The following is a 21,603-nucleotide window of genomic DNA, read 5'->3' as shown; positions in this document are numbered from 1 at the left end:
CTTAGCAAATAGATAAGATCATTAAGGGTCTTGTCTTAGTCTGTTTCATAGGATTCCCAAAAGAACTCACTATGTGACTTAGAAAGTAGTTGAGCCACCAACTTTCTCAAGACTTTGACACCCAACTCTCCCGGCTTGTCAATATGTGACTACATCTCCAAGATGTGATCACACCTAGACCTTGCCTTGCCAATAGGGCTTGAGTGACGTTAAACTTTTTAGGAACTTGTGGGTTAGGGAGAATAATTGGAGGAGGTGAAAGAAGTATGATATCCATGGGACATCATCTTCATTTAGGAAAGCTTGTTTCAAGAGATTTGGGAAGATCATAAATGTCTAGACCAGACATCTTTTTGGGAGATATTCAAGATAGTTGATTTAAAGTCCTTAATATGACACCCAATATGAAATATTAAGGCTAGGAGCCAACAAACTATTTTATAACTTAGAAGAGGGATGCCGTAATCCAAGCTATAAAATATTTGAAGGTAGGTGAATGACGATTCACCAATTTCCACCATGAAAAATGAAATAATTTATTAGGTTTTAATTGGATTTGAAAGTCCTAGATCTTTGAGATTCATTGAACTGTTCAAAGGCATGTTTCAATCTCGAGTGTGCCCTTCAGATTTTGTGACTGGGATGCCGAGGATCACAAAACAAGGTGTGAATAACCATGCAAATATACTTGGTACCCTTAATATTTACCCCTTAATCAGTATGCCGGTTAACCACACACGCTCCACTGATACTATGATAAATATTAAGTTACCCTTTGCCTACCTTGTTAAGTCCAGGTTAGTGTGCCGGTTAACCACACACGCTCCACTAACGACTTAAGCAAAGTGCAAAGTGTAATTTCATGGGTTAGCACCAAATTCACATTTTCCTAAGTAACTAAGATTGGGTATTAATAAGAGTTTAGTTACTTAGTATTTATCATTAATACTTTTAATGAAAGGAGAATTATAGTCATTGTCTTACCCGTTCGGCTAACGACCCTCCACCAGTCAAGGAAGCGGTGGGTGAGAGTGGACACCCATTAAACTGCCATTTTATAGGCAGTAACCTTATACCCCCCTTATAGACCGGCTTCGTGAATGAGGCCTACTAACGGTAAGACTGACTTTACTCTTATACATATATATAAATATTATTAACTTATAATATTATAAAGTATAAGGGTTGAATTTTAACTTTTAAAATTCTAAGGGCTAACTTGGAATTAAAGTATTCATAAGTGAAAACTTTTCAAATTCAAAAACTTGAGGGCAAGTTTTGAAACTATTCAAAACTAATTAATTCCATAACTTATGAGTTTAAAGTAGTTTTAATTTAAAAAAAAAAAAAAACTCTTCAAGTTCCATAACTTGAGGACAAGTTATGGAAGACTTTAAACTAATTAATAAAAAAAAATAACTTTTTTTTATTGTAACTTATGGAACTAATTAATGTTACATTTTTTTTTAATTTAATGAAGAGTCTCTTGAACCTCCATAACTTGAGGACAAGTTATGGAGTCATAAAACCATTTAATTAGAACTAGACTCTTAATTTTGTAACCTTTGCCAACTTTTATGAGTTTTATGATTCTTAAATGTGACTTTTCATATAACTTGAGGACAAGTTACAAAAACACACTTTGGAATCAACTCTTAGATTAAAATGGATTGAAAACAACTATTTCACACAACTTTTCTATTAATCTAAGAACCTCATAAGAACAAGATAATTCAAATCATCAATCTTCAAGAAATTAGCATGAACATACAAACTAATACAAATCTTGAAATTATGACAATTATCTTAGAAATTGGATTAGCATGAACATTACCACATCAAAAACAAGTTTATAAGTCCAAAAACATCTTAGGGTAATGTTCCTAGTCCAATTCCAGCCAAAACAATCGAATATATGCATCCAACTCGATTTTTCAGCTACTTTTGCAAGTATAACAAGAAAACAAGCCTAGGCTCTGATACCACTGTTGGGTTATGAGCATTCTAACACTCCTAAGTGTACATGCAACCCTAAATACCTTGGATCTATGTTTTCCCTATTATACATACAATTATGAACATCCAAGGTATTATCCTAATCTAGCATACAAAATAATAAATATAACAAGATAGAATACATACCTCTTTGATGTAGAATGTCTTCATGAAGCTTGAGTGCCTAGTGCCCCAAGTGTGACACCTCAAATGGTTCACACAACACCAAATACACTTGGAATAACTTGAGAGAAACTTGAACACTCCTTGAAATCGTCTAGCCCTCACACTCACACATTAGTGCACGATTTCTTGAGCCATGGGATTCTTTTATATGGTGGCTATTAGGGTTACACCATGTAACTCATAACTTTACCCATTCCTTATGCTCCATGGATTTTAACCTCCATGGAGTATCCATGGGTCACCCCATGGACTTAGTCCAACATAAGGAATCTTGGATCACAAGCCCACATATATAAGAATGAATGATTTACACAATCAACCCATATATTTAATTAGTCTCCTTTTGATCACTTAATTAATTCCAAATTAATTCTTGATCAATACTAATTAAATAACCTTATTAATATATTAGAACTTATAATATATTAACCAACCTTAAGTGTTATTTCTCTCATTATAGTCTATCCAAATGCATGATGCCAAGCAACCCAAATGGACCATGCCGGGTCGGGTCAAGTCTTACCAATTATAGTTATGGACTTAGACATTAATCCAACACTTGAAACATCCAAAAAATACGGTCCAAATATCTCAAAACATAAGTGATAATATCTCAAAACATCATATCAAAATACTGTATCAAAATCACATGTTCAAATATCAGAGTAAGTCATCCCAGGCTAAACGTTGTGGTGTGTGCAATGCAGTCATCCCGAGCTCTTCCCCTTACTAGCGGAAGTACCTGAAATCAAAACTGAAAACTGTAAGCACGAAGCTTAGTGAGTCTCCCCAAAATACCACATACCATACACATAATCACATAACATAACATTGGGCCTTGCCTGCTACATCGGGCCCCGCCCAGCATTGGACAAAGTCCGACATTGGCCCCGCCGGCATCGGGCCCCGCCCGGCATCAGACCGAATTCCGGCATCGGGCCTCACCCAGAATCGAGAAAAGCTCCGTATACATGTCAACATATAAACAATACACATAATAAGCACATAGCATAAACATATAAACATTCCTCGGGCCCCGCCCAACATCGGACCGAAATCCGGAAACATATAACATAACATATAAACATTCCTTGGGTTTTCCCCGACATGGGACCGAAGTCCGGAACATATAAACAAGCACATGCAAGAATCACAAATACATCAAGCATACAAACATTCCTCGGGCTTTCCCCGACATCGAACCGAAGTCCGGAAACATATAAACACATAAACCTACACCGGGCACTGCCCGGCATCAGACCGTAGTCCGACACATGCTAACATACATAAACGGGCCAGGATAGGTGCCTTAGACCCGTTCCTAGGAGGAAACTCACCTCAATGTCGTGAATAGATGAAGGTCCCTGCTCCGCAACTGGCTCTACTCACACCCTATACAGAACAACCTCTTAGATAACATTCCATACTCAAAGCCACCTTCACAGGTCAACCTTGGTCAAAGTCAAAGTCAAGGTCAAAGTCAACATCCTGGGTTGACTCAACTCGCCGAGTTGGTCCATCAACTCGTCGAGTTCCATGAATCATAAACCCTGAAATCGCGATCCAACTTGTCGAGTTCTTTCACAACTCGTCGAGTTCCTCCTATCTACAGAATCAGGACTTCTCCAGTCAACTCGTCGAGTCATCCTTGAACTCGTCGAGTTTTGCCTTTAAATGAACCGGGATACTTCGTCCCAACTCGTCGAGTTCCTCTATGGGCTCGACGAGTTCTTCAGTCTGTTAAGCAATCTTAATAGATTAAGCCCCTAATCTTCAGATCTGAGTTTCATACTTCACCTACACACTGATAATAAAGAGATCTAAGAAGTTACTAAGAAGTTACTAAGCAAATTTGAGATTTGCTTACCAGAAAATGATGAGAATGAAATGGGGTCTCTGGATCTACTAGCTTCTTTTTGAATCCCCAAGCTTCTCTTTCCTTCACAAGCTTCAAAACACACCAAGTTTCACTCAAAAATGGCTCACAAGCTCACAAATGCATTAGGGTTTCTGAATCTAGGGTTTAGGACTTGGAGGTTGGAAATGAGGCCAGCAAGTGGGGATTAGGATGCTTAAATAGGGTGCAAAACCCAGAAATTAGGGTTTCATTTTGGCAGCCCTACTCGTCGAGTTGAGGGCTCTCAACTCGTCGAGTAGGTTACTTAAAATGCGCGTCAAATATGGTTTCTACTCGACAAGTTTGGCGCTCCCAACTCGTCGAGTTGCTCTACAAAAATGAATAAATTATAATTAAATGCGTACCAGGAACCAGTCGTTACAAATACAATACGGGCTAGCCTTTGTACTGCTTTTTGTGGCCCTTATCTTGCTAAGCAATTTTTTTTATTTAGAGTGTTGCTTATCAAAAGTTATTTCTATAAGATCCTTAGAGGTCTATAATTAGCAACTATATAGTTTTGGAACCTTTGAATCATAGAAAAATAAAATGGAAGGGGTTAGTGAGTTGTAAATATTCATGTTTTTATAGTTAAAAAGATAAAACTGATCTTTAACAAAAAAAAGTTTAATAATTTAAACCTTAACAAGGGAAATTTATAAAAAAGAGCATGAAGTACTTTCCATCTCAAAAATGAAGTCATTTTTGGATGAGGTGTGGCCTTCAAGGGAAAAAGTTTTACATTAAGCAAAGTGTTATATACAAGAAACAAAAAAAAAGACATTTATTGATTTGTTTGTTATAGCAGGCTACTTTCATTATTTTCCTATAAAAGCATATAATTTAAACAAAACAGTTTTCAATCATATACTTAAATAGAATTTTTCAGAGTAGAATGCTTTATTAAGAATAAAAGAATATGTAAAATGTATAATCATGTTCCTAATGAAAATTCAGTATAAATTTCTTTATTGTACTTTGGATTGAACGTACAATGATATTTATTAAACTGATCTCTAAATTTTATAGAAAACAAGACGAATAGGATCTCATACATGAAGACAATTGCATCTATGATAATGTTGCATCTTGTGTTTGATAATGTGTGAGATATATAGCCTTCGTGGTCACGTGGGGAATTAAAGGTGGAATCATGGGGTCCCACTACTGACGTGTAACCTTTGTTGAACAATATTAGTCCTATTAGCTTCCTTTATATAGGAAAAGGACACCATGTACAAGTATAATAATCTATGTAATAAAGTTTCCCCCATGACATGTTTCCATGATTAAATGGGGATTCTGATATCCAAAATGTTCCTCCTAATAACTCCACCTTTGTGAAACGAAACTATGAGAGAAATGTAACATTTATGAAAAAAAATATTGATGTAAGCCATTTGTAGAATAAATCCAGTAAGTATTACCTTTTCCTTGTCATAGAAAATAGTGAAATACTGATCTGAAGCATCTTCAGATCCTTTTCTTGAAATCCCAAATTAGTCATGCCCTTGCATGTTTAACTTAAATAAATGAGGGACTTCCTTACTACCAATCAAGAATTTTTATTTTAAACACTTTAAAATTCAACACAAAAATATATATATTAGAAGATCATATAGTCTACAAGGGGTTAAAAAAGACCTGGTTTTTTAGGAGAACAGACAAGTCGTTCGGATCTTTTCCAAAAAGCTTGAATACAATATTGTATGTACGATTATATAAATACTGAAAAAGAAATCTCTTCAATGATATTCTTCAATAAAAAATTACTTTAATAGACATATAATGTAACACCCAGTTCCAGGTAAACACCATTTTAGAATTTCATCTTTAATTCCCAAGCTTAAACCCTTCTAACGACGTGAGCACTAAGGTGTCACGATGTGACCCCGATGGAAGAACCGCATATATTTTGATTCTCACGACGTGAGCCCTTATGGGTCACGACGTGAGATGCGGCTGCAAGGAAACCCTAATTTTGGGGATTTTATTTTGTATTTAATGGAAGTGAGAGCTAGCGTTAGCCCACCCTCAGCCTCCATCACCACCTTACACTCCCCTTTGAAAACCCTAGCACCCATATTTGATCTTGAGCTCATTTGTGGTGATTTTAGCTAAGAACAAGAAGAGGAATAACATTTATTTCATAATTTCTTCATTCAAGTGTCACCATCAATCATCTTCACACCTTTTGGACCTTTTTTAGTATAACAGTTCATTGATTTTTGAGTCAATAAGCTTAGATCTAGACTTTTATGCCTTATCCTTAATATATAAGATGATGTAGTGTTTTTTATCCATAAAGTTGCCACCTTTATGGATCTCCAACGTCACTTGGGTAATATAAGTGCTAGATATGGAGTATGGTTGAGTTTTAAGACTCTTGCATAAGCTTTTTCTTCCTTTTGTGCCCTAGTTTGTCCGTGGGACATGCATTGGACGTGCATGTCCAAAACGCTGAGATTTTTATGATATTTTGGAGTAGGTAAGACATTATGGAAGTTTTAGATGTTTGACCAAAAGGGTTAATAGATTAATGCATCTAGTTGTTCAGAGCGCTGCTCATGACGTGAGCATTCATGGCTCAAGACATGAGAATGGATCATCTCGACTATTTTGTCTCATTAGGTCACGACGTGACGGAAGCCTGTGAGATTTTTTAGTAGAGATTTTGAACTTTTGACCTTTAACCATGGACCAAGTTTGACTTTAGGTCAAATAGTGTATTTTAAGAAGTAGATTGAGGTTTGGTCACTGTTAATTGTATAGGTGATCTATAGAGCCAACAATTAGAGCTGTGATCTGTTTAGCTATATTTCAAACTATGAGGTGAGTTTTTTTATCATTCTACTTGAGTGTCGAAGGCACCAATGCCAGCCACTAGGTTATATATCATGGTGTATAGAATGTTACTATGTTGTAGTGATCTGTTAAATCTGCATGATTATCTGTTTGTTGGTTATATGTTTATCTATTCCATATGTCGACATAATGCGGTTGGATTGAGGCAATGCTGCTCTGTGCGGAAGTCAACAAACATGGGAGCAAGCCATACATAAGTTGTAGGCCAAAGAGGGCAAGCCAGACTTATATTGTAGGCTCGGGAGCAATCCAGGCATGAGTTGTGGGCCAGGAAGGCAAGCCAGACTCATGTTGTGGGCTCAGAGTAATCTTGCCAAATGGTTGTGGACCCAGTGCGCATGCTGTTATATATGTATGTGTGGTGGTATCTTGGGGGAAGTCACGAAGCTTTGGATTACGGTTGAAGTGTTATGTTTCAGTTACTACGGATGATCGGGGGAAAGCAAAGACGTGACCGTATACATCTTTTAGTGACATGTTTTGGAGATTTTATGATACTTTTATTTTGGATATTGTATTTTCAAATTGGTTTTTGACTTGGGTTTTGATTGGAAACAATGATTTTACCTTAATTTGAAAATGAAAAGCTTTATCGTGATTTTTGGGATGTTACAAGTTGGTATCAGAGCCCTGGTTTGAGAGAATTGGATGAGCATTCATGTGAATCCATAATCAAACTAAGGATCTATTAAAGTTTTCAAAATGGTTTTCAAAAGTAACCAAGGAAGTACGAGATGTGTACGATCAGCTGGAACAAGAAAATATACCCCAAGTTACCCACACTGTTATTAGCTTATGATAGAACTGTATGCTACTGATAGGCGAGGGATCATCAGGAATTGCATGACAAAATTGACTGATGTATGATGTCTGGTAGCCTAGGAAAAACTGAAGGTTTGTATCGATCGGATACACGTCAAGTATAAAGAACAAAATCAAATTAAACTAAGAAAATAAAGAGCAGAAAGTAAAGAAGACAAGGAATTCTCCAAATTGTCTTTCCCCAAGAAAGGGTTTGTTTTCACCAAGAAAATGGGTTGCCACAAAGACTGTCACCAAGACGAACTTAACAATAGGGTTTACCCTAATGTTGATTTTATACTAATCTATACAAGTTTATCCCTTGATTGAAGGGATTGTGTCTAATCTATACTAAGAAGGAATCCTCATCACAAAGATATCGAATATGTTATATATATATATATATATATATATATATATATATATATATATATATCACTACTTAATATACAAAGGTTACATAGAATAACTATCTATACGCTAACGCTGATATACTTGAGACGTTGGCGCTGATGGTGATGTAGACGTTGACGCTGACAGTTAGCGTGTAGAGTGTTTGACTCATCACATCATAAGGTGTGATCTCAGAATTTACATCTCCAATGATTTGAGATTCAAGATGATCTTGAATAATTCTTGTATTAGAACTTTTATTCGTGTTACTTTGAAAAGAGTCTTCTTAATTAGATGGTTTAGCTTCTTCATGGATGACAGGCTAATCTATAGAGATAGGTTGTGAGCTGATGATTTGATCAACATTAGGAACAATAGGTTCAGTGTCATTTGGCAAGAAATCAGGAGCAGGGATTGAAGGACTGTAAGTAAGTTCATTTAGAGTTGATGAAGGATGATCAACCCGATCATGAATGAATGAGTCTACATCAAAAGTGACATGAGTTGTTTCCTCAACAGTTTGACTTAAAAGATTGAATACCCTGGAAGCCTTGGATACACTAGAATAACCTAGAAACACTCCTTCATCAACTTTAGCTTCAAACTTCAAGCGTTGATCTCTTTGATTCACGATGTAACAAACACACCTAAACATATTAAAATAAGAGATGTCTAGTTTCCTTCCCATAAGTATTTCATAGGCAGTTTTCCCATGACGCTTAACAATAATAGACCGGTTTTGGGTATAACAAGTTGTGTTGACAGCTTTAGTCCAAAATGACAAAGGAAGACTAGCTTCAACGACCATAGTTCTTCCAGCTTCAATTAGAGTTATGTTTCTTCTTTCTACAATGCCATTTTGTTGGGGAGTTCTAACAACAGAGAAGTTCTGAGAAATTACTAAGATTGAGGAAAAGTCTTCCAGGGAGGAGTTTCAAAATTCAATTCCATGATCACTACGTAATTTTCTTACTTTGTGATCATAGAGAACTTCCCATTGATTAATGAGATAAATGATTTCGTCAGTGGCATGAATCTTTTTTCTTAAAAAGACAGCCTAGGTAAATCCTGAAAATTCATCCACAATAACGAGAGTATACTTCTTCCTAGCTCTTGACTTAATCAATACTGGTCCAAAAATATTCATGTGGAGAAGATGAAAAGGTTTGGTAATGGAAGAGCATGACTTTGGCTTGAAAGAAGACTTGGTTTTCTTTCCATTTTCACATGTTGAGCACAACTTATCTTTTACAAATTGCATCTAAGGAATTCCTCTTACAAGCTGATTCCCTGAGATCTTTGATATGTCCTTGAAATTCAAATGAGATAACCTCTTATGCCATAACCAATTTATATGAGACTGACCACGAGAGAAAAAGCAGCGACGAAGAGAGTTGTCAACAGAAAACATATCCAAAACATAAATGACATTCTGTCGATTTGCAGTCAGAACAATGACATTCTTTTCATCAACAACCTTTCCTTCTCTCTTGTTGAAGAGAACTTCATAGCCAGTGTCACATAGTTGGCTGATTGAAATGAGATTATGCTGAAGACCCTTCACATAAGATACATTCTTGAACACAATAGAATTGCACTTGATGGATCCACATCCCTTTGTAGCTCCCTTTTTATTATCTCCATATGTAATAGTAGGACCATCCTTCTTTATGAAATATTCCAGAAAAAACATGAATCTGGTCATATGTCTTGAGCAACCGCTATCTAAATACCAAATATGTTCTTTACCCTGAAACTAAAATATGCAATAAGCCTTGAAACTAAAAAAATATACAATTAATATACACTAACCCACCTTGAAATGGATCACTTAAGAAAATATATTATAGCAATCATTAGGGAGACAGTTTAAAGAGTTTCCCTTTTTGATCCATTTATCATTTCGAGTCATGATATTGGCAGCGTGAATGGAGTTCTTTTCAAAAGAGCACTCGCTGATTTGTGAGAGGCATTACCACATCGATAACAAACTTTGATTCCACGATTCTTTCCTTTAACATTAGATTTTGAATTTTTTCAACTGGTGAATCCGAAGAGCTTTGATTATTTGATTTAACAGATCTTGTTTTAGTTCTAAAATAAGGAATGTCATCGATGGTATGCTCAAATGATACCTTGTAATGAGGCTCATCATACATTTAAGAGACATCTGAAATAAAAGGCTTTGATTCATCTTCAGATTCAGAGTTGCTAGCGAAGCACTAAGGAAAGATGCTAAGAATTTCTTTTTCTAAATGAACTTCACCATTAAATATAGGAAATTTTAGCAAAATCTTAGTGGAGGGAAGAACATACTCACGATGAGAAGGTTGGCAGGAAGGATCAAGAGCAGACAATTGAGAAACACATTCGGTAATACCGTTAGAATCAGTGGAGCAATTAGTATCATTTAAAGCTTGATTTATAAAATAAGAACTCAAAAATCTATTCTTAAAGGCTTTTTAAACAATCAAATTTATAGAAGGTTTGTTTAGTCTCAACAATTTTGGTTAAGGAAACAACACCTTCTATATCACCTCCATGAATTTTCTCTCATTGATCTGAAATCTTGGCATTAATAATTCTTGTGACATTTTAGTGAGAAGAGGCCCAGTTTTTTAAAATAAGTTGAATGCATCTAGCATGATCAACAACTTTTTTTATTTTTCAGAGTGAAGAAAATTTTTGGTCAGCAAGATACAAGTGCTTTCCTTTTTTAATAGAGAAATAGATTTTTCAAAGAAGGATAGTTTTTCTTTGAGATTTTTTTAACTCAAAACTAAGAAAATATTTTCCTTTGTTTGAAACAGATAAATCGAAACGTAAGTGACCAATCGTGTCATCTTTTTCGACGTTTTCAACAGAAGCTGGTTAACAAGATTTTTTACCAGATATGTTGAGGTAGCGTCCCATTCTGACTTAAGGTCTCCAACAGCTTGAGAAGGATCAACGTCAAGTAGTGTGACTATCATCTCTTGAGTAGTTGATTAGTTTTGCACCAACCAATAGACTAAAAAGGCAGTGAGTTTCCAATAGCAACTCTCGCCTTTACATCGAGATTCAGCAGCCTTTTATCTTCATTATTATATCCCGACACCGATTTCTCTTTTAGTTTACTATCAGATGCTCCATCATTGGAAGATTGATGCATATCAGCGATAGGAACTTATTTGATGATGTCGAGCATATCAAATTCCATGAACTCGAGAGCTTCCATGACCTTTGATTTCCAAGTAGAGAAGTTGTGTTCATCAAACCGAAGGATTTTGTTGCAAGCAGTCAATTTTGGATTGAAAGAGGTCGACATAATTACTTGAGTGTGTTGGGTACAAAGTTAACCATGTATGACTTTGTAAATGGTTTGACTTTTGTAGACCCACTTGCATGTGGTAAAGTAGCCTCGTGACATGGGAGATAGAGAGAAAGAGAGAGACATGTAAACACCTCTATATAAGGTGGGTTCAAACCACTTGTAGAGGTGTGCTTGAGAGATGTAACATTGAGAGTGTTAGTGTGTGTTAATTATGTAGATTTAGATCTAGATCCTTTTTTTGTAAACACCTTTCATAATCGAATCCATCTCTTAAACACGCAAATCACCATGTTCTTTGTGTGTTATTTAATTCCGCATGCCAAATCAATGCTCATAATTCACATCAATTGGTATCAGAGTGGGTCTTCGCAGATTGAAGTAATTTTTGAAGAAACGGTTCTCGATTTGGCAAAAATCGTCACAATTGGAACGTTTATGGTTAGTGTCTCGTTGATCTCTCTAAATCTCTTTGATTCGTGTGTTGTGTGCTTGAATGTTTGATCATTTTGACTCATTACATCAAATTTTTTTTGAAAAACCCACTTGTTATGATCCAATATTTTTTCATTGATCAAGTCCGATCCAATCTCATATTCTTTCGTTTGATTCGATTCTAAAATTGAAATTGTTTGTTTAAAACAAGATTTTATCCAAAAATCATTTTGATTCATTTTTAGAATTTGTAAATGTTCATGCTCATCGAGTCATTTTTTTAGCCAAAATCATTTGATTCGACTGATCCATATCTTGAGCCCAAAATTTGATATCCATTATTGTTCATGTTTAAATTTTGAGCCCATAAATCAATATCTTAAAACAATGAGCCTAAAGATTTATTAAATCTATGTGATACATTCTAGTTGTGTTCGTTTTTCATAATACTCATAACCGAGTTGTACGTTCTTGACTTTCATTGTTATCGATGTTCTTGAGTTCCAATTTCGTTTCATCATTCTTAATAATCGATTGTTGTTTATCGTTAATATGAAAGTGGGAATCGATTTCATATAACTTGTTCTATGAAAAAATCGATTTTGTTCAAGATGAAGTTTAGAAATCGAAAATTGGTTCTTTGATCTTGATGATCTTGGTCAAGAACACATGAATGTGACGAAGAACAGTGATAAAACCACTTTTTGATCCGAAATTTGTTATAAGAATCATCAATTTGAAGTTTGTTGATTGTTGACTTCGAAAAGTCAAACCCAAAAAAAGTCAAATTTGATTTTCTGGAGATGAATCAATGAATTGGTGGCTGAAATCAATAGATATAAGTTGTTTTGAGGATATGGATGTCGAAATGCTGTTTAATTTGGTGGTTAATTTCGAAAATGCTTGATTTGGAGTTCTTGATGTCAAAGGATGTGTTACTGATGTCGAACATACCATGCATGTTCGTTGAGCGCACAATGGGTCTTCGTTTTTAAGGTTCTCTTTGGGTTCACATATTGATAATCGATTTGGGTTAATTGAAATCGAAAGCATGTGGATTGTGTTCATTGTTTCGAAGGGAAGGAGGTGTGGTTGAAAACGAGATGAGATAATCGGCGTCTTTGTTGATTAAAAGCGAAGTCACGGTCGATCAATTTCAAAGTGATGGGGTCGATGTTTTGATTTTGATTTCAAAATAGGGACGATGAAACAAAGCCTGGGAAATTGATGATTTTGAGGTGATATAGATTTTGATGGTTCAATGGTGGAAATCAATAGCCGTCAATGTTCGTTGGTTGCTTGGTATCGACTGGGAAGTAAAATTGATTTTGAAAGCGAATGAATCAAAAAGCGAAGGATTGTTGATTTTTGCAGTCAATGTTTCGAAGCTTTGGTGTTAGTTTTTGATGTCGATTAATTGGGAACATACTGGCCGAGATATGTCGATAATTGAAGGAAATTACTTGATTTCGAAATTGGAACCATGATTTCGAAGGAAGGGACGAGTCAAGATTCAGATGATTGTTGATGTCGTTGACTTTGGGTTGATGAGTTTCGAAGGTTGTGACATTGAGTATCGACTAATGAAGATTTTGGGTTACTGTCGAAGATTTTAGTGGATCACTTTCGAAAGTTGATAACGAGTTGGGAAGGAGATGGAAGCCTTCGTCACCTAATTCACGAATTGGGCAATGAATTGAAGAAGAAAATTGAATGTTTCGAAATTGGTCCTTAAAGTTTCGAATACATGGCAATTTAAACCCATTTCGAAATTAGGACTGATTTTCGACATTTTGGAAGAAAAGAGGCAGAATTTTTGCAATGAGTCCCTGCACTTTAGTCGAAAATTGTAGTTTATACCCATATTCGACATTGGGGTATAATTTCGACATTTTGAAAAATTGTGCAGAAATTTCATGTTCAGCCCCTGCAGTTAATGCGAATTGACGCTTTTTAACCAGTTTCGCAAATGCGGGAGAGTTTCGCATTTTTGGCCGTTTTGGGCGCACCGGGTCACTACAGAATTTTGAAATTGACAATTTCTACCCAAATTTGTAAAATTTTGTCAAAGGCGGTCCGTGAACAAAGCTGAAAATTGAAGATTTTTTGGATTTTCCGGATTAAAGCAATATGTTTATGCCATGTGTTAAGGGGGAGTTTTGGATAGAAAAATTCCGAATTGAGCGCTTTCTCATTCCTTTTTTGGTTTTATAATCATTTTTCGATTATAAAAAGGGGGAGAGATTTAGATATGGAAATCCGAAAGTTGAATTTTTCATATTACGCGGATTTGAAGACCAAAGTGACCTCGAGTATTTGAAGTTTATGAAACGATTCGATTGGAGATTCGGAAGTGATTTCGGGTCATGATGGGTATGGACTTATTGAAGATTTTTTGGGTGTGCTTTTATGCTCAACTTTAGGGTGATTATTTGGAGATTAAGAAACTCCTAATTATTTGTTGATGCTTGGTTTGTGTGGTCTAACATTCTAGAACCCGGATTGAAAAATCATTGAAGAATTGAAGATTTGAAGTTCATCTCTACATGTATCACGCTTGAGGCTTGGTTCGTGAAGTTGCTTGATTTTGGAAGATTTGAAGCGGGTCATCCATTCCTAACTTTGAGGGGGAGAAGTTGGGTACAAAGTTATCCATCTATGACTTTGTAAATGGTTTCACTTTTGTAGACCCACTTGCATGTGGTAACGTAGCCTTGTGACATGAGAGATAGATAGAGAAAGAGAGAGAGAGAGAGAGAGAGAGAGAGAGAGAGAGAGATGTAAACACCTCTATATAAGGTGAGTTCATACCACTTGTAGAGGTGTGCTTGAGAGATGTAACATTGAGAGTGTTAGTGTGTGTTAATTATGTAGATTTAGATCTAGATCCTTTTTTGTAAACACCTTTCATAATCGAATGCATCTCTTAAACACCCAAATCATCATGTTATTTGTGTGTTCTTAATTCCGCATGCCAAATCAATGCTCATAGTTCACATCAGAATGTATCAAAATTAAACCCGCTCTAATACCAATTGAAGGTTTGTATCGATCGGATACACTTCAAGTATAAATAACAACAGAAAACTAAACTAAGCAAATAAAGAACATAAAGTAAAAAACACAAGGAATTCTCCAAATTGTCTTTCACCAAGAAACGATTTGTTTTCACCAAGAAAACAGGTTTTCACAAAGACAGTCACCAAGACGAACTTAACATTAGTGTTTACCCTAATGTTGATTATATATTAATCTATACAAGTATATCCCTTGATTGAAGGGATTGTATCTAATCTTGTTGGATTAGTGTCTAAGTCCATAACTATTTTGGTATGTACTTGACCCGATTATGAGCATGGTCCTTTTGGGTTGCCTTCACCATAGCAATATGTAGGATGAATTAAGGAGAGAAAGGTTTAATTATGATTTATTAATATATTATGAGAATAATATATTAAAGGAGAAATCATATTGTTTAATTAATATTAGTCAAGAATTAATAAAGAATTAATTCTTTGGCTAAAAGAGATTAATTAAACTTAGGGGACTGGAATTGTAATTATAGGATAATTGCAATTGGGCTATGGATCACCTTGGAATAATAGGTTGGACGAATTCTATGGGGAAGCCCATTAGAAATCGTCCAAGGTATGTTCCAGAAGGGGTCCATGGGCTGCTTAGGGCTTAAGCAGTCAAATTAGGGTTTCCTTGTTGGATAACCCTAATAGCCTAAGTATATAAGGAACCCTTGGGCCCAAAAACGTGGCTAACACTTGGATTTGGGTTTCCAGCCGTTTTTGGTGCCTCCTCTCTCTTCTCTCCTTCATCCAATTGCTTAGTGGTGTTTGTGACTCCATTAGAGGTGCAACACTTGAGGCACTAAGCTTTCTGAAGCCAATCAAAGCAAGGAATTGATTGTTATTACTATATAACAATCAAAGGTAATTACTAAACCCTTATTTCAGTTCTTATATGATAGATTTAGGGTTTATAGCTTTGGATATTCAATTGCATGTTCATTAGACAAACTAGATCCAAAAGCTATTAGGGTTTGCATGTACACCATAGGAATGATGTATTGCTCGAAATCCATCAGTGGTATCAGAGACTAGGGTTGTTTGTTTGATGTTTTTGATGCTATAGTTGATTATTCATGCTTAAAATCGAAATTTTTTGGTTTCTGGGGGCTGGACTCGCCGAGTCCATGGCTGAACTCGCCGAGTCCATAGTGAACTCGACGAGTCCAAGCTAGACTCGACGAGTCAGAGTCGCAGATGGAGCGGATTTCGGGATTTTGACCTGTTTTGGCTGTGGATAATTGCCTAAAACATTTTTTTATTAATAAAATCCGATTTTTATCAATATTTGGAGATTATCCTTGCCAAAATAGAAGATAATTGTCAAAATTTAGATAATCTTTTGTTTTATTAGATAAAGATTGATTATTTGTAATTTAGATTTGAATTATCTTGTGAAAAAGTTTCAATTTTCCCCTTTAGGTTTTATAGTTTAAATTTGAGCTTAAAAGTTTTGTTTTTGAAATTTGAATAGTTAAACCCTAATGTTTTGAAAAGTTTCAAAACTTGCCCTCAAATTTTGGAATTTAAATTTTTGATTAAAAGTTAATTTTGAAATATTTAAATTCTAATCCCAAATGTTTTAAAAAGTTTCAAAACTTGCCCTCAAGTTTTGGAATTTAAAAGTTGATTAAAAGTTTAATTTTGAAATGTTAAATTCTAAAAACCCTCGTATTTTGAAAAAGTTCAAATTACACCCTTATGGTTTTATTTGTTAATTAAGGTGTATAATTCAAGGAGATTTTATAAACCCATAAAGTTTTGGTTTACATTTAATTAAAATTAAAAGTATAATTTATTAAATTAGACCACCTAGTATTTTAAAAGTGTAAAATACACCTTATATTATATATAACATTAAAAGTCTAATATTATATATATATATGTATGAGTAAACAGTCAGACTTACCGTTAGTAGGCCTCATTCACGAAGCTGGTCTATAAGGGGTGTTTAAGGAAATTGCCTATAAAATGGCGATTGAATGGGTATCCACTCTTACCCACCGCACTCTTGACTGGTGGATGGTCGTTAGCCGAACGGGTAGGATAGGACGAAACCTTCCATTATAAGTATAATGAAGTACAAAGTAACTAAATGCTTTTATAAATTCCCAAATCATAGTTACTTTAGGCAAAATGTGAAATTGTATGCTAATCCATGGAATTACACTTCACACCCTTGCCAAACGTTAGTGAAGCGTGTGTGGTTAACCGGCACACTAATTTGGGGTTGACATTGGTTGTGAAGGGTGGCTCGATGTTTATCATAGATCAATTGAGCGTGTGTGGTTAACCGGCACATTGATTAGGTGATAGTATCATTGAGTGCATCACGTAGATTCATATGGTTATTCACACCTTGTTTGTGATCCTCGGCATCCCAGTCGCAAATTTGAAGGGCATAATCGAGATTAAACATGCCATTGAAAAGTTCAATGAATCTCAAAAGATCTAGAAGTTTCAATTCATTTAAAACTTAAACCTTTTTTTTGTTTTTCATGGTGGAAATTGGTAAATCGTCATTTACCTACCTTCAAATATTCTGCAACTAGATTACGACATCCCTCTTCTAGGTTGTAGAATGTTGTGTTGGATCCTAGCCTTGATGTTTCATTTGGGTGTTACATCAAGGATTCTTATCAACTAACTTGAATTTTCTCCCATTTTGTAGATGTCTAAATCTTACAATGGTCTTCCCAAGTCCCTTGGAACAAGCTTTCCAAATGAAGATGACGTTCCACGATACGATCAAAGAAATGAGAGTCATGCTTCACTTCCTCCACCTCATCCAATTATTCTCCCTAACCCACAAGTTCAAAGGCTTGAAAAGTTCAAGCTCACTCAAGCCCTATTGGCAAGTAAACACGAAGATGGGAAACCTGTGTGTGCACACGTCTTGGAGATAAAGTCACACATTGATAGGTTAAGGATGTTGGGTGTCTAGACTTCAGGTGAGTTGGCTGTTGACTAGGTTCTTCAGTCGCTTCCTGAATCATGTAGTGAGTTCGTTAGAGAGTACTATATGATGGACCATGACGTGACCCTCATTGATCTCACCTATTTGCTTATAAGCGATGATTTGGCGTGCTGGTCAAGCAAATTTGTGTGGTGAATCAAACTCCCAAACTTCAATAAACACTGGCAACATTGGAAGTCCAGAAAGGACTGAGCATGAGATTGTCCCATGTGCTGTGCCAAAGGAGTCCATTTGCTTTTATTGCCTAAAGAAGGGGCATTGGAGACGAAGTTGCCCAAACTACCTGAGAGATCTAAGAGATGGGAGAGTCAAGACGTATGACTCTACTTCAGGTAAAATCCACTAACTAACTCTGTAAGTTCCTATTTTTTGATTCTTGATACATGATGTGATAAGATTACATTTTGATGTTTTGCAGGATCGAAGAAAAGAGAGGAAGCTTAAGGAAGAAGCGTGCTGAATCTGATCATGAAGAAATGGATTTCGATCGCATGGATTCGAAGATCAAATTTTTGAGCTGCTACTCTAGAGTTAGGATAGAATGATAAGAAATACGAAATAGCATAGTTTTTTAGTTGAATTGCATTGTAAGGACAAATTTTTCCGCAATAAAATAAATTTTGATTTTATCTTATTTATTTATCCTTGCAATGGTGTGTATGAAAAATTGATGTTTAATTGTTTCTATTATTAGCAATAATGGATTTGATTCTTAATTATGTTATTTGTGGAAATGTCGAGAATTTGCCAAATAAGGGAAGATTCTCATCGCCCAAGTTTCAATTGGACAGAAACTTGGAATCATACAACTTGGTTGCGTGAGGAATGAGAAACTTCATATTTGGAAATTAGATTAATTCTTTGGCAAAGTGTCAAGAGAAGGACTAGGAGATCGAGTACACTAGGTTGTGCGTTGATCAAGTCCACCACAAGAGTGATAAAGATATTCTTCATGATTTACTAAAGTTTAGTAAATATGGTTATACTTATAAGATTAAGTATAATTCTGAGTTGATCGAAAGAGTTTCAATCAATAGCAGAACGAATAAGAAGAATCAAGTAGGCAGAAAGATAAAAGTTTCTATATTCTAAGAAGAAGGGAGAGTACCTTTAATTGTGTTTTATGATAAGTCTTAATGATTAAGAACTATTTCTCAATTGGTCCTCTAAGTGAGTCTTAGTGCATTTGCATGTCTAAGAAGAGGAATCGAGAATTATGGAAATAGTTAAATCAATAAGTCAATCATACTTCGTTCCAATATCAAGTCTTAAGAGTCATACTCCAAGATTATGACTTGAGTGACAAGTCTTAAGTAGGTTTATAACACTCGTCAAATGTGGAATTTGGAAAAGTTTTCTTATTCTTGCACATTTGAAATTGGTAAGTTGTGATGTCTTTGATAAGACAAAGAGCAACCATGACCAATTGTGTGAAGTGTTAAACTTGATAAAAACTACACTAACTCTTGAATATTTGTTTTGTCAAGGAATGTTTCTTGACAAGAGAATCTTATATGTCAAGGAGTCAGTGGGAGTCTTAATGGTCTTGAAAAGTTTCAAGAACAAATCAAGAGTAAACCTAGTTAATCATCACTAGCGCACGACTTGAGGTTTATAACTTATCGTGTTGACATTATTTTGTTTCTGTGCCATTCCAATTAAGCTAAATATGTATGTGAGTTCTATGAGTTCTCATTTGAATGCATAAAGACAAAGCACCTTGATCAATGGAAAGTACATTGATAAGTAAGGATGAGTTGCAAAACCACTTGGAAGACATGGTGGGCACTCGTGTTACCATGAGGCAAGAAATCAAGATTGAACAAGTTCAATCCATATGGTTTTGGATTTGTCGCAAACTTTCGTTTTGACGAATTCACATGGATAGGAACACATACACCATAAAGTCTTCCCTCCTTCATGAAAATGATTGTGAGGAAATACTTTCACTAAGAGAGATTTTAAGAAGATAGCAATTGTGAAAACTGTATTCTCAAATTCGATTATGATTACGGCATCCCTTTTCATAGTTCGAATTGTGAGATTTGGAAATTGGTCTGAACATTTGGGACTTAGTAACATAAATTCTGAATTGTTTAGACACACATGTGAGCTATCTAAGGCAAAGGTGTATGAGCTTAAAAAGCTTAGATAAAGGCTTATCAAAGCATTAGGTATTAGAAATATGAACTTAAGGAATTCAATAAGCATTGTTTTCTGGAAGTTCAATTGCTTTCTGAATACATGTCAAAGCTAGTGGGAGCATAAGTGTTATGCTGGTAAGAAAATAATCATCATGTTAGTGGGAGCATGATTATTATGGTAAGTATTGTAAGTTAGCAATATTAATTATAGAAAACAAAGATTCACTTTGCAAAGTTGCAAGGGTTGAAAAGTTGTTTTTCTATAATTAAGGGAGAGAATATTATACTTCGTTTCAAAATTCTAAAGCTTAGATCGAGAAATGTTAATAAATTTAGTCAAGGATACATAGTGCATTCTCAAAATTCGATAATGATTACGGCATCCCTCTTCATAGTTCGAATTGTGGGAACATGGCACATAAAATATTATAGCAAAAGGATGATAAAGTATCACGTCTATATGTGAGACATTATGCAACGTGTCCAATACGCTTCGAGTATAGGATCGATTGCATATGCTATAATATTTGACCGTTCTAAAATTTTCCAAATGCCTAGGGAATTAAGAGGGAAAAAGGGACTAGAATCGGTTTTGACTAAAATAATTAAACAACTATCAAAGGACGATCTGAGGTTCACTGAGGATTTGTCGCTTATGAGTAGTTGGAAGTATAGTACTGGATGGACTATATTGACATTATTATGAATAGATAAGATTCTATTAAGAATGAGTTGTCATATGGCAAATATGGAAATGTTTCCATTAATGGGAGTTGGATATTAAGAAATATGTCTAGATTAGAAACTTTTATGCGAGAAGGATGTTCAAAGGAATGTACTTTGAATGTGAGAATTCACGTCTATGGAATTGTCTTGTAACAATTTCCGATAGAATACCTTGTAATTTCATTAGCCGGGTCTTGGTGACTTTTGTGCTATGACATTACGAAAGAATCATTGCATAAAATGTTAGAATCTGACATATTCTAAAAGTGGCAAGATTTTGGTATTCTTATACTAATAATAAGGATTGGGGATTGTGAAATGAGTTTCATTGGAAAAGTTTTTCAATTGATCTATTTCACAGAGTATGGACCATAGGAAACCAAAGTGTGCATGCTTGGAGCATGGGACAATTGTGGTTATAATTCGAGTAATAAGTTGATTTTCTGAAACAGTAAGCAATGAATAATGAGTAATCAATATGGTGTTTAAATAAAAGTGTTTTTATTTACGCTCAAAAGTTTTAGGGCCATATAGGATTAATATTATTATTGTGTTTCACTTTGCATGTTTTGACTTCCAGAATAACTGGGTTATTCGAACCTCCACAGCCGGTCATACGTTGGAAGTAAGTATGAAGGAAGATTGTCATGAATATGTCTGTAGATTGTCTAGAGTGTTTAGACATAGCACAAGTTTGCTGCAGAGTTCATGAGTGCTTTGATAAGATTAGAGTATTGGATTAAACCCACGCTCACGTGAATCACTTCATGGATTATATCGCGAGTGATTGTGAGTCG

The sequence above is a fragment of the Lactuca virosa genome, chromosome 5 (assembly GCF_052849685.1).
Source record: "Lactuca virosa cultivar CGN04683 chromosome 5, Lactuca_virosa_CGN04683_v6, whole genome shotgun sequence".
Taxonomy (NCBI): Eukaryota; Viridiplantae; Streptophyta; class Magnoliopsida; order Asterales; family Asteraceae; genus Lactuca; species Lactuca virosa.
Note: the sequence above shows the minus strand (reverse complement) of the source record.